Genomic DNA, 16483 nt, shown 5'->3' on the forward strand with positions numbered 1-16483 from the left:
TGTCTTATGAGCCTGACCATTCCAGCGTACTGTTGGAGCGACATCTCTCAGAGGCGGAGTCACGTGACCGTATCATGTGACGTACATATCGCGAGGTTTGGGAATGTTTATACAGGGGGAATCGCCTTCAGATAACACGACACTAGCACCAATTTAAATTGCGTAAAACTGGAGTATCGGATACAGTTATCTGGCGAGACGGAGCAAAGTGCTTGTAGGAGAAAGCAGAACGATATCTGGGAAGTCTTTCGTGCTTCCATTATGTTCCAGCATGGTAATCCCGCCATTGTATCCAGGAGGATGACTAGACTTGCAGGTGTGACTTCAGGGCCAACTGTAAAACCGTTCGTTTCACTTTCCTCAGTTACTCAGTTATCCGTTAATAGAGAGGCACGTGGATGTTCACCTAACTAGTTGATACAACTGTGTGGGTAATTAGTAGATATAAATATCCAGCTTGTAGATATAAGCAGATACCTTACAAGTGTATAACAAGCATATATATCACTAGTTGATTAAAGCATATGTTCATTGACATATACAAGCTTATATGTACTGACTGACTGACTGAGTATGGTTTTACGCCGTTTTTAGCAATATTCCAGCAATATCACGGCGGGGGACACCAGAAATGGGCTTCACAAATTGTACCCATGTGAGGAATCGAACCCGGGCCTTCGGCGTGACGAGCGAACGCTTTAACCACTAGGCTACCCCACCGCCCCCAAGCTTATATGTAAGTAGTGTAAGTAGATAAGTATGTAACAACCATATATCTAGCTGGTTGGTGTAAGCATTTGTCTATTGGCATATACAAGTTTATATGTGACTAATAGGGGTGTACACACATACACACACACACACAGACACAAACACACACATACAGACACACCGGGACACAGACACGCAGACAGACACGCACACATACACTCATACAGTCATAGACACATACATACATACATACATACATACATACATACATACATACATACATACATACATACATACATACATACATACATACATACATACATACATACATACATACATACATACATACATACATACATACTAAACTGTATTTATGTACCTGTTAAACTGTCTTTAAAATACCATAGAAAAGAACCAAAAGAAGCCCTCTCAATGTTTATGAAATCTGAACTTGCCAAAGTTTTGCAGATTTGCGATTTCTGATATAAATATATTTATTTCAGGGTCTGTACAAGTGACTAACCTCGCCAGTAGAGATAAAAGGCTGTCCATTTCAAATTGATGCCTAACAAACACATATACATGCATATACCTAGCCAGTGGATATACAAACATAAGCCCAACAGTACTGATTCAAGGATATTTGTCACAATTTGACACAGGCATATGCCCTATCAGAAGATGTTAAGATTTTTTCTCTTTTTTTTGTCAAACCACTTGTTTATCAGACCGAGTGAAGCGGCAAAGTTGATACTTCATTTAAGAAAGAAACTGTACAAACAGAGCATCACAGTTAAGCATTATGCATCTTGATGAAAATAAACAAAAGTAAACATGTTCATATGTCTAAGGTTTCCATGTTTTATATCAAATTTTGCACAGTTAGAAACATACGCGCAGTTTTCCTATAAAAACATATCTGCTTCGAAATTGTGCCTGTAAAGACGTTTAGAAATTGCTTCGTGTGGGTAAGAATTAGGACATTTAAATTACAAATGGTATTTGTTTTTCCTATTTGCTATTTTTTAATATATTAACAACTCCACTGTTTCTAGTATACATACATTAATACATTAATAAGAAAGGTAGGGTACTTTATAGATAGTTGTTATCCACAAAGCAGACTAACGCTTAGTCTCTGAATGTATATAATTTTGATAGCAATGATTAAACCCATTTAAATTGAAAAGGAACCCCAGTGAGATGGGAAATTCTGAACCTGAGGGAATCTAGACTTGCTTACTTTAGGGCCTTAGCATTGCAGGGAGTGCTAGGCAGTAAGGACAATAATGTGGTTCAGGGATCGTGATACAGACTAGCCATGAAGTATTATACCTTTCTTATTATTCATCAACTTATAAAATGCCAATCAAATAGATTAAGCCACTAAGCTTGTCATATATTGTAAAATTGTTTGATGTACAGCAGCCAGGAGGACGCTGGGTTTGATATAGGCCAAGAACTCTGCCGGTGAAACTCCATGTGATCCATAATCTATTTTTCTTGATTAATGTAAAACTGAAAACAGTCACAAATGATTAGTGTGGATTATTTGTTGTTGTTTTTATGGCTGAAACAGTCACTTGGGACATGTTCATAACACGATTGCACAACAGGTCACTCAATCAAAGACATCGGGATACAAATAAAAAATCATAAGTGTAAAAGATCTCTCTTTGAACAAATGATAATAACTTCAAGTGAAAACGGTTAGAATACGTTATTTTTAAAGATATTTGAAGCGCAACTGTGGCCAACTCTATTACATGGTTCCAGTTGTTGGGATTCCAGCAACATGACAAACTTGAAAAACTCAATCTGGTTGTCTTAGAATGGTTCTTAATGATGGATTACAAACCCAAATTGCTATAGTATATGGAATAACATGTAGCTTTCGGATATATACTGGACAAAATAAGTTAGGGATATTGGTATTTTTATGATTGATATTTTATCAGTGTGTCAATGAATAAATAGATAATTATTCATGATTTGAAAATTTACATATATCCCTAACTATTTTTGTCCATTATATATAAACTCTCTCCTGAGAACAATAATGACTTCAGTAGTTCATATGCATGAAAACTGTTTGGAAGTCTGTGTCACGACCCCTACAGTATATTATTTCCCCTTTCCAAACAGCCATTTTTCTAATGCAGGAACTCGAAATGAAGTAAGTCTAGAGACGGGGCTCCTTCCCATTTTTAAGGATGAGTGAGTGAGTTTAGTTTCACACAGCACTCAGCAATATTCCAGCTATATGGCGGCGGTCTGTAAATAATCGAGTCTGGACCAGACAATCCAGTGATCAACAACATGAGCATTGATCTGCGCAACTGGGAACCGATGACATGTGTCAACCAAACCAGCGAGCCTGACCACCCGATCCCGTTAGTCGCCTCATACGACAAGCATTGGTTACTGAAGGTTCATTCTAACCCGGATCTTCACGGGGAGACAAACATGGGTTACTGAAGGTTCATTCTAACCCGGATCTTCACGGGTCCATTTGTAATGGGGTTATTTGTTTCTATCAAAAGTCTTTATTTCTACACGTCAGTCTTAACGATTACCTTAAAGGATTATAACATTTTAGTGTACAAAGATAACAGTTGTCACCATACAATGGTCTAAATATACGTTTCATTATAACATTTTTCACATAGTTTTGAATTTGTTTGGATAACTCAGATGGCCAACATCTCCCCTTTCTCTACATATTTAAGGATACATGTATCAATATGTTTTTCCTAAACTGGCACTCGCTTGTTAATTTAAGTTCAGATTTCTGTTTTATAAATAGAATTTAAGAGTCTATTAGAACTAGAGATATATCTCCCAGTCGTATCTGACAGAAAGTTTAGAAACATTCTCTTTTGAACGGGGAGAGGGTTTTGTCGCTTTTAATTAAGATTTAGAGCGGGTATTTTTTATACTGAAAACCTGTGTGAAGGGAGATATGTGATAATTGATGGATCACAAGGAATGCATCTAGTTTGCAATTACGGCACAGAAGACGAATTCCACTTTCTATGTATATTCTTACATAAAGTGTAGATCCAGGAAGGTATATATTTCGGAATTGCTTTGGAAATATATTATAACTTAAATACCAGTTTGGTCACACGCAATGAGCGTTTATGAGAATATTTTATCACTTTTTGCATTCATTTTATAACGAAACCAGGTTTTGATGAACTGACATTGCCATAGTGTGTTTGTATGTATGCATGGTATGTTTGCACTTGCTCTCTGTGTATGGTTTTGTAAATGGGCCTGATGATTTCCTAAAACCTCTTTCTCTCTTCCACATCCACAAGTTAATTCCGCTAAAAGCAGAGTCGACGTTTATAATGAAATGACGGATATAACGATATTCTTTGTATTTTGTACTTTTAGTCGAAATGCGTATAATGAACTAAAATTATTAAATTAGAGGTCCCTTTCAGTTCGTTCAAACCATCTAGTTAACATTTTCGGTACAGAATCCACTTTCTATGTATATTCTAACATAAATTGTAGATCTTAGTATAGGAAGGTATATATTCCGGAATGGCTTTGGAAATATATTTGACCTCAAATGCCAGGCTGGTCACAAGCAATGGACGTTTTACCATACGTTTACATACTTGTTATAACGAAAGCAGGATTTAAGAACTGACATTGTCATGATGATTACCTCTCCATATTGTTATTTAAAGTGACCATTTTCATGACGTGAATGTATCGATTTTCGATTTTCAATTTGTTTTGTTTGTCTGTTGGGTCTAATTGATATCTAGACAACCATAGGTGAACTTGAGTCTCGATCTATAACCTCCCTTGAACCTACGTAAGAAATGGTTTCCAATGTGTACCCATAGATCTGTATACTAGTATCTAAAACATAGTCTCCAACATGTATCCTTGGGTCTATGTGTGTAAAAGATGGTCTCCTATGTGTAACCATCGCTTTGCACATTTAAGAAATGGTCTCCTATATGTACCCATGGATCTGTATATGCAAGAAATGGTCTCCTATATGTACCCATGGATCTGTAGATGCAAAAATGGTCTCCTATATGTATCCATGGATCTGTATATGCAAGAAATGGTCTCCTATATGTACCCATGGATCTGTATATGCAAGAAATGGTCTCCTATATGTATCCATGGATCTGTATATGCAAGAAATGGTCTCCTATATGTACCCATGGATCTGTATATGCAAGAAATGGTCTCCTATATGTACCCATGGATCTGTATATGCAAGAAATGGTCTCCTATATGTACCCATGGATCTGTATATGCAAGAAATGGTCTCCTATATGTATCCATGGATCTGTATATGCAAGAAATGGTCTCCTATATGTACCCATGGATCTTTATATGCAAGAAATGGTCTCCTATATGTATCCATGGATCTGTATATGCAAGAAATGGTCTCTTATATATGTACCCATGGATCTGTATATGCAAGAAATGGTCTCCCTATATGTACCCATGGATCTGTATATGCAAGAAATGGTCTCCTATATGTATCCATGGATCTGTATATGCAAGAAATGGTCTCCTATATGTACCCATGGATCTGTATATGCAAGAAATGGTCTCCTATATGTATCCATGGATCTGTATATGCAAGAAATGGTCTCCTATATGTACCCATGGATCTGTATATGCAAGAAATGGTCTCCTATATGTACCCATGGATCTGTATATGCAAGAAATGGTCTCCTATATGTACCCATGGATCTGTATATGCAAGAAATGGTCTCCTATATGTACCCATGGATCTGTATATGCAAGAAATGGTCTCCTATATGTATCCATGGATCTGTATATGCAAGAAATGGTCTCCTATATATGTACCCATGGGTCTGTATATGCATAGAAATGGTCTCCTATATGTATCCATGGATCTGTATATGCAAGAAATGGTCTCCTATATGTATCCATATCTGTATATGGATCTGTATATGCAAGAAATGGTCTCCTATATGTATCCATGGATCTGTATATGCAAGAAATGGTCTCCTATATGTATCCATGGATCTGTATATGCAAGAAATGGTCTCCTATATGTATCCATGGATCTGTATATGCAAGAAATGGTCTCCTATATGTATCCATGGATCTGTATATGCAAGAAATGGTCTCTTATATGTATCCATGGATCTGTATATGCATGAAATGGTCTCCTTTATGTACCCATGGATCTGTATATGCAAGAATTGGTCTCCTATATGTACCCATGGATCTGTATATGCAAGAAATGGTCTCCTATATGTATCCATGGATCTGTATATGCAAGAAATGGTCTCCTATATGTACCCATGGATCTGTATATGCAAGAAATGGTCTCCTATATGTATCCATGGATCTGTATGTGCAGGAAATGGTCTCCTATATGTACCCATGGATCTGTATTTGCAAGAAATGGTCTCTTACATGGCTCTGCATATTTTAAGAAATGGTCTCCAACATGCTTGCATTGCTATATATGTGCAAGAAAAATGGTCTCCTGTGTGAACCCATGGCGCTGCATAAATGAGAAATGGTCTCCAACATGTACCCTTGGTTCTGCATAAGTAAGAACTGGTCTCCTATATGCAGTCATAGTTCTGCTTATGTAAGAAATGATCTTCTATGTGCCCATGGATCTGCATGTGTAATGAATGGCCTCTTATATGTACCTTTCACCCTGCATAATTAAGAAATTGTCAGTTATATGTAGCCATGGATTTGCCTTTTTAAAGAAATTCTCTCCTATATGTACCCATGTTTCTGCATATTTAAGAAACGGTCTCCTATATATGCCCATGTTTCTGCATATTTAAGAAATTGTCTCCTATATGTAACTATGGCTCTGCATATTTAAGAAATTGTCTCCTACATGTGCCCGTGGCTCTGCATATTTAAGAAATTGTCTCCTACATGTGCCCATGGCTCTGAATGTTTAATAAATGGTCTGCTTTATGTACCTATGGTTTTGCATATGTAAGAAATTGTAATTGTCTCCTTTATGTACAAATGAGTCTGCATATGTTCTGGCTGTCCCTTTCTCTGCACTCCTCCCTCGTAACAAATAGTGAACTGTGTCAAACTTTTAATGATAGTTTCTTAAATAACTTTTTTGGTGGAGTCCGGAAAATTTTCAAATATAAGGAAGCTGTTGGGTATTAGTAAATGATAAACATGTGTACTATTTATATTTATGTGGCAATTTTGTACAATGATAAAATTTGCAATTCATCGGTCCGTTTCTGACTCAAACGGACTGTAGTCGCTACTAGGAATTGCCTTGATCTTGGTCTTCCATGGATGCTCCTACGTATAGGTATGTGTTACGTATGTATCGTACGTCTCAGCTACCCGGTCCCATTCCATACATTAATAAAACATATGAAGCCTTATTTCAGTGTCCCCACTGTGATATATTCATGTTTTAAAAACTAACTCACTAACTAATAGGGCTGCGCAATATAACCGGTTTACCGGTATTAACCGGTTCAGACATGAAAACGATACGTATTGCGATACGCTGATAGAAAACCGGTATTTTGACTTGTATTCGGAAAACTTCGTAACACTCGGAAACCTTGATGATCGTGGTAACTGTGGTAATGGTGGTGGTAATGATCGTGGTGAAAATTACATTTAAATATTATCTATATTCTTATTTTGTCATGATTAAAAGTTTTTATTCAAGCTTAATGAAGCATAGTGATTTTGTTGTGTTTTTGCTTTATAAATAAAACGTTAAGCTGATCATTAGTAGTTTATTGTTAAAAAAACCTTCTTGCAATATATTGCAATGCATATCGCAATATAAGCTTTCGCATCGCAATATATCGCAATATGAAAATTCTCTGCAATACCCACCCCTACTAACTAACTGTATGTAAACACCCAATAACTGTATGTATTCCGACTGAACGAGTATCGCTGGTTCTGCATCCCTGTTATCACTATTCCAGCAAGTCCACGGGGGACATCTGAAATCGGTCTGTGTTTGGAATCGAACTGGGTCTTCGGAGAGAATGCAGTTCCCAGAGTTACAAACAAAAACGATCACAAAGGCACCATTGTCGTGAAGGTACTTCTGTTCTGGGAGGTAATTATTGTCAAGCGTCAGACTTCAGATCGGTGTGACGGGATAGCTGCTGCTCGGCATCGTGAGAGCAACTTATCTCTTATTCAGAAGAAAGTGGGAACCCCAGCAGTAGGTTGTGGTTTATGCTGTCATCGCCTGGGGCTGGGGTCTAGCCCCCGATAACCCTGGCCACAGCATGGAACCCATCACAAGGCTGATGGTAGCGAGCTGTCACTGGCTGTAAACACTCAACCAGCTTCCTGCCGCAGCATGCACGTGTTCAACTGTCAACAAGCCTCGCGTTAATTTACGGTATCTTGTCTCATATCATAACATTCATAACTTTGTTTCAAAGAATTTCCTTAAATCATTTTCAGAGGCACATTTATACCGTCATCTACAAAGGGATCTATCCCCACAGCATACATTCGGCCTATCCCTATCACGCTATCTGTTGTGTAATGCATGTACATCGGGCAGCTGTGGAGTAGGGATAGTGCATGAAATCACTGTAATCCGCTTTACGTCATATCCCTCCGCAAATAGTTCTTATAGTGTAGGTCATGTTTGAAATACGATTATTCTGTGCTTTAGTGAAAGTAGGTATATCATTTTACTTGAAAATATAAAAAACGGAAACAATTTGTTATATAGTGTTCACGATTGCCGTCAGGTTGTGTCATGTAATAGTCACGTGCACGAAACTGGTTCCAATATGGATTCCTTGCAGGTCTGTCCAAGGTACCAACACAGCGAGCCAAGCCGAGTCAAGCCGAGACAAGACGAGCGGAGCCGAGTGTGTCTTGGATAAGACCTAATGTTTGGCATACGTACATTAGGACAGCGTTAAATAATAGTCCTAGACGTATCAATGTATCATGAAGCGATGTATTTAATAGTAAAGCCAGTTATGTACCTTAGCAGTGTCAGGATTCGTACTATGGAGCCGGTACTATATATATGAACACATGAGTTAGCGTTTAATAGCATCGGTTATGGTGTAACATACAAAGTATATATCTCAGCAATGTTCCAGGTTTGTGACCGAGTAAATCATGGAGTATGGACCAGGCAATCCGGTGACTTATATCACGGGCATCGGTCAAAGCGACTCTGATACGATGACGTACATCAACCGTGTCACAACATACAAATCCTAGCATCCTGCTGACAACAGGCAAAACCTACCACACGTCTCATCAAGGCTAACCAAATAAGCCATTCCACAACAGATCAACTGAATCATCAGCGTGAAAATATAACGGTGCTGTATTACGTTCCATATTATATTAATCCTAGCATTTACGTCAGAAGAGATCGAGTCAACCATACGGCTTACCAGTCTATGCATTCACATAAGTACAGACCAATTCTCATCAAACTATTCATTCTCGTTTTTACAGGCTGTTCTGTCGTCGATTTGAGAAAGGACAGACAATGTCATCGTGGTATAAAATACCAACTATTTCATATATAACTTGCTAATAGACAAATATACTAGCAGACCATCCCTTCAAAATATTGTCGGAATCTCTCATGTTAAATCATGACAATAATGACAGGTTGCAATATATAAAAACTCTAGGTGTTGCGATACTTTCCTTCATGTGTACATGCCATATCACTACCGTAATAAAAGACTAGCCCTATTCCTGTTGTAACAGAGCCTTATTGCCAGTCTACTTCAATAACGAGTTCTACCTTTTATGTTATAGGAGACCAACTGCATCATCTGTGTTGCAGCAGACTATTTTTATTATTTCTGGTATAACAGACCAATGTTCCATCTGTTACAACAGACCATTTGTATTATTTCTGCTATAACAGACCAATGTTCCATCTGTTACAACAGACCATTTGTATTATTTCTGCTATAACAGACCAAAGTTCCATCTGTTACAATAGACCAGTTTTATAGGCCGTTATCACAGGCCAATTGCATAATCTGTGTTATAACTGACGATTTGTACATCTGTGTTATATCCGACCATTATATAACCTGTTATATCAGATCAGTTGTATATAAAGTGTTGTCCAAGGTACGTATACAACGTCTTTATCTGTTGTCATTAAGTCAGTATCCCACACCTGGGATGGCGGCGTTACACCTGTTATTTCAGACAAGGTGTTAGACTAACAACTCGTCCCTTAAATGAACATATTTTACAGAAAAAACAGTTCTTAATAACAAAAATAGAATATAATTGAAAGGAGCCCTGAGACTTTCTTTATTTTCAGAGTGAAAATCTGGACTTGCCACGTAATCGGGTGTCTATCATGTGTTGTATCAGACCAGTCGTATTTTCTGTGATATCAGACCAGTCGTATCATCTGTTATATAAGAGCAGTCGTATTATCTGTTATATCGGACCAGTTGTATTGCCTGTGATATCAGACCAGTCGTATTACTTGTGATATCAGACCAGTCGTATCATCTGTTTTATCGGATCAGTGGTATTACCTGTGATATCAGACCAGTCGTATCATCTGTTGTATAAGACCAGTCGTATCATCTGTTATATCAGACCAGTCGTATTACCTGTGATATCAGACCAGTCGTATTACCTGTGATATCGGACCAGTCGTATAACCTTTGATATCAGAAGAGTTGTATTACCTGTGATATCAGACCAGTTGTATTACCTGTGATATCAGACCAGTCGTATTATCTGTTATATCAGACCAAGTGTATATCATGTGTTATATCAAACCAGTCGTATTATCTGTTATTTAAGACCAGTTGCATTACCTGTGTTTTATCAGAGATGGTTATATCAGTCGAAGTGTTGTCTGTGTTATCGCCGACCAATTGTATAATCTACACGGATACAACAACAGCACATCCCGACATTCATATTAAGAGCTCCCGTCGGCATTTCTAAAATAAGACAAAGCTCATCGGCTATATTTATCCCAACTTTATCCGCCCTCGATCTTCTACCTGTTTTCAACACTCCAAGTACCTACAGAATCTGCTAATTGTAAAACCACTGACTGATGAGATGAATGATTATTTATTTTATTTGTTAACCCTCCCAACTTTCCACTGCGCGCGCGTCCACGTGTGGCGGTGTGTGATCCAGGCTCAAGTCGGTGTTATCTCGACAATGTGTCAGAGGTAATCTCCGAACACTGCCAACAAATCACCCACAGCGGGAGGGCGCTGTAGGGAACCTGAGGGATGTGCTACCTCTGCGAGAGGGAGCGCTAAGGAGACGGCGATGGGGAAGAAGGGAGGAGGGAAGGAGAGAGAGAACGGTTGTTAGTGGGCGTATGTGCTAATTCAGTCCTAGTGCTTATGTCGAGTGGTAGAATTGATGCGTGGAGTATCGCACGGGGCCTCACTAAATCAAGGAGTCGTTCTATTTTAGTGTTGTCAATCAAGAGTACAACGGGTGTGTTTTGGAGATGTTTGGAGATGAGATTAGTTTTCTTTGTTTTATTTAAAAAGGCAATAAGATTAAAACTGTAAAGAAAGAGTTGTCCATTAACAGACATGATTCTTGAAGGCGTCCAAAGTCGTTCGCTTCTGAGTGAGTCGAAGCAGCGGATGTTCAGCCTGGTGAAATTTGAAATATTGGCACCGTTGCAGGGAACACCCCGTGAGTTGAAGTATGAACCATTGACAACGTAGCAGGGAACACCCCGTGAGTTGAAGTATGAACCATTGACAACGTAGCAGGGAACACCCCGTGTGTTGAAGTATGAACCATTGGCAACGTAGCAGGGAACACCCCGTGAGTTGAAGTATGAACCATTGACAACGTAGCAGGGAACACCCCGTGAGTTGAAGTATGAACAATTGGCACCGTAGCAGGGGACACAACCCGTGAGTTGAAGTATGAACCATTGACAACGTAGCAGGGAACACCCCGTGAGTTGAAGTATGAACCATTGGCACCGTAGCAGGGGACATACCCCGTCAGTTGAAGTATGAACCATTGACAAAGTAGCAGGGGACACCCCGCCAGTTGAAGTATGAACCATTGGCACCGTAGCAGGGGACATACCCAGCCAGTTGAAGTATGAACCATTGACACCGTAGCAGAGGACACTCCGTGAGTTGAAGTATGAACCATTGGCACCGTAGCAGGGGACACACCGTCAGTTGAAGTATGAACCATTGACACCGTAGCAGAGGGACACCCCGTCAGTTGAAGTATGAACCATTGACACCGTAGCAGGGGACATACCGTCAGTTGAAGTATGAACCATTGACACCGTAGCAGGGGACATACCCCGTCAGTTGAAGTATGAACCATTGACACCGTAGCAGGGGACATACCCCGTCAGTTGAAGTATGAACCATTGCCAACGTAGCAGAGGACACCCCGTCAGTTGGAGTATGAACCATTGACAGCGTAGCAGGGAACACTCCGTCAGTTGAAGTATGAACCATTGACAGCGTAGCCGAGGACACCCCGTCTTTTTAAGTGTACACCATTGGCACTGTTACGGGGGACACCCCGTCAGTTGAAGTATAAACCATTGGCACCGTTGGTAGTTGATTCTACAACAAGAGTCGAAGTAGGGGGCGTGTCGGATAGTTGGAGAAGATAATGTTAACAAATTAAGATACCACATTTGAGATAATGAGGGTGGTATTGGTAAGTTTATCACGTCCCAGGGCATGTACTCACATTAGTCAGTGATTTATACCGTTGTTTGGTAAGGATGGGAATCCGAATCCAAGAGACGTGCTCAGTTGTTGCCCAAAGTAGTTCAATATAGATTAAATGGGAGTTTCAGCTTAATGCTTTAATACAGTTTAAAGCCTGTTTCTGCTTGCAACAGGTCACAGTCAATATTATAGGCAGAAATGGCCCTGCTGTTGGAAATCTATACCCTAATCCTACACTAGTATCCCGGGTTGTTTAAGAGGGGGATAACTGTGTCTGCCAATACAGAGGTCCATCAGTGGGTCCACAACACTTTATTCTGGATTCAATATGTGTACATACATGAAGTTAAAACAATGACTAGGCGGCATGTCGGAGGCGATGGTCAGCCAACCTGCCTAGTCGCTGTCTCAGGGTCAAGTCTCGACTAACACAAAGCATTCTCAATTTATCCCTAAGGGTCGAATCCTGATCAGACTGTCACGTGTCGTATTTACAACAGATGTGTGGCCAGCCTGCAGTATCCCGCACCTCATCCACAATGTCATGCTTCAGTGGCCATCCAGCCTTTGTCTAACGTTGATTATAGGCAGCTAATGACTCTATGGTGGTGGCCATGATGACAATGATCAAGCTGTGTTGATTTCATTTCTATTGACAGCGTGGTCATTACTTAGAGAGATATTCAATTTACATAACTCAAGGAATATCATAAATATCCCTGATAAACACTGTTCAAAAGTGCCTACGATACTAGTCTACATTGAGCCAATATATTTACACACAATGTTAACCAACCACAGACTCGAACCGTTGCATGAAGGAGTGATGGTTAACTAGACATAATAGATTTTAACATCAATTCCTTCAATTTTCAGTCACGTAAAGAGAAAACCAGATACACTTTCCTTTGCCCCTCAGCAAAATAAGAATTACATTCATTGATAATGGAAGTTGTAAATACAATATCACCCTTTCACAATACATCCGTGAGAATGTAAAGCAAATAGGTTGAGGTATCGGAGTTTTACTGAGAATGTGAATATTTAAATGTAGATTTTCAAACATGTTGCAATTTGAATCAAACTCTATCAGTTACATGTGTACCGCAGTTTTATTAGAGATATCACACAGGTTGCCGTGTGTACCACAGTTTTATTAGAGATGTGACACGGGTTGCCGTGTGTACCACAGTTTTATTAGAGATGTGACACAGGTTGAATGTGTACCAGTTTCAAGTTATTAGAGATGTGACACAATTAGCTGTAAGTACCACAGTTTTATTAGAGATATCACACATGTTGCTGCGTGCCCCACGGTTTTATTAGATGTGAAACAGGTTGCCGTGTGTACCACGGTTTTATTAGAGATGTGCCACAGGTTGCCGTGTGTATTACGGTTTTATTAGAGATGTGACACAGGTTGCCGTGTGTACCACGGTTTTATTAGAGATGTGACACAGGTTGCCGTGTGTACCACGGTTTTATTAGAGATGTGACACAGGTTGCCGTGTGTACCACGGTTTTATTAGAGATGTCAAACAGGTTGCACTGAAAATGTGAAACAGGTTGCATCATGAATCGCACATTCTTTTTTTAGTAAAAAAGGAAACCCAGATTGCAGAGGTAAAACAGTTTTACTGGAAACATGCTACATGTTGCAAGGTGCTGTAGACGTGAGACAGATCGCTGAGTGGATAACATTTATATTGGCCACGTGAAATATTGTGTTGCCGGATGAATCACAGATTGGGAGGGGATTGAGATTGCTTGATCATTTTTCGTAACATGAAACAGATTGCTGGGTGTATCACTATGTCAATGAAAATTTGAAGTAATTTTGGTGTAGTACAGATATACTGAAGAGAGTTTACTGGGCGTATCGGAGATACATTTGGCATGTTAATCGGATATAGAATGTGAAATATGAAGCAGAATGTAGTGTATAATAAGATTTACTACAATTGTGAAGCAGATTTCATATCACTACATGCATGCCTTCCACGTGCACGGCGGTCATTTTCAATTTTCTTCTTTGAAATCTTCACCCTGAGTGTTGTTAAAAGCAGCGTTTATAAAGCAAAGGTAAGGAGGAAGGTGACAATGACGTCATTAGACTAAACTACCGTCCCGATATCGAGCCCTGAAGCATATAATTAACCATAACGCGTGTTGTTTCAGTGTGATGGATGGTAGGAGCTAGGTAGAAGTCAGTGTGCATGACGTCACTTCCGTTTGGTGGCAGCTGGGACGTGTAGTTATCGTCAACACTCTGGGAATGTGTGTACTTTAGAAGTTATACCCCGGTCGAAATTAACCATTCGCTGACTGAGAAATTCCGCTCTGCCTAATTTCCCTTAAATATATCATATATTACAGCTATCAGAGCATACCATGCTACATGAGGACAATCATTAAGTTTATAATAGAAATGATAAATGACATAAACGAAAATTTGTGATTGTATACAGAGAAGTATGCAGGCTGTGTTTAGTTCATAGATGTAACCGTTGTCTTCTTCTGAAAAAAACCCCACACGGGATAAGTGCTGTGTTTTAAAAGATAAATTACATAACATAATTTACATTTACAAAACGCTCTGTTTTAATTGGGCACAGCTCTTTCAAACAACATATAGTAGAGCATTAAGGAAAACAATTTGTCATTTGAAAACGTGAATTCTTCAAATTTATATTTCAAATAGAAACAACAACAATTGCATTGAAACACAATATAATAAGACAGAATATGCAAAACAAGATGCAAATGAACTGTCTGGTTGCATTGTATCTCTTATCTTTAGCATAAACAATTCCCACTACTTAACTTGGCAGTTTGTTAAGGAAGACTAACATTTCCTCTCTAAAATGATCATATTTTACAGAAAAAAACTGTTCATAAAAAATAATCATAAAATATAATGAAAAGGAGCCCAGAGACCTTCTTCACTTTCAGACTTGCCACATATGCTATATTTGCATGGGCTTTCTTTGATATATTTGTTTCAGGGTCTATTTGACAGACTCAGGAAGACTCTAATAAACAGGGGAAGTGTTATGAGCCTGCTAGTGTCGCCACCTGCTGACCTGATAAAATAACAGCCGAAAGTTCTGTACAGTATATAACAGGAACGAGATGAAACTTGTAATAGTGGAATGTTGGATATATTTAAACGTAGAGTGAAAAACAGACCACAGCGGATAATAATATTCTGTATTAAAACGAATGACATCAAAAAGAGGAGAATGTCTGTGGTTTTGCAGTAACAAAAAAAATGAAATTTGCAGTAGCAAACTTTCTCCATTCTGAAATATAAGTAAACGACCCTAAATATGCCATTTGTACTGTTATATGGAATAAACGGTATTAGCATTTGCAACATTGGCTATAATGACAAATGTAGGAAACCAGTGATTGTGAACTTTGTGATGATCTCTCCATTGAAGTACCGTCACCAACAATAACGGGGGTGTGATGATCTCTCCATTGAAGTACCGTCACCAACAATAACGGGGGTGTGATGATCTCTCCATTGAAGTACCGTCACCAACAATAACGGGGATGTGATGATCTCTCCATTGAAGTACCGTCACCAACAATAACGGGGGTGTGATGATCTCTCCATTGAAGTACCGTCACCAACAATAACGGGGGTGTGATGATCTCTCCATTGAAGTACCGTCACCAACAATAACGGGGGTGTGATGATCTCTCCATTGAAGTACCGTCACCAACAATAATGGGGGTGTGATGATCTCTCCATTGAAGTACCGTCACCAACAATAACGGGGTGTGATGTTCTCTCCACTGAAATACCGTCACCAACAATAACGGGGATGTGATGATCTCTCCACTGAAATACCGTCACCAACAATAACGGGGGTGTGATGATCTCTCCACTGAAATACCGTCACCAACAATAACGGGGGTGTGATGATCTCTCCATTGAAGTACCGTCACCAACAATAACGGGGGTGTGATGATCTCTCCATTGAAGTACCGTCACCAACAATAACGGGGGTGTGATGTTCTCTCCACTGAAATACCGTCACCAACAATAACGGGGATGTGATGAT

Source organism: Haliotis rubra, unplaced genomic scaffold (genome assembly GCF_003918875.1).
Source record: "Haliotis rubra isolate DU_JTF1 unplaced genomic scaffold, ASM391887v1 Scf191, whole genome shotgun sequence".
In the NCBI taxonomy this organism is placed as follows: domain Eukaryota; kingdom Metazoa; phylum Mollusca; class Gastropoda; order Lepetellida; family Haliotidae; genus Haliotis; species Haliotis rubra.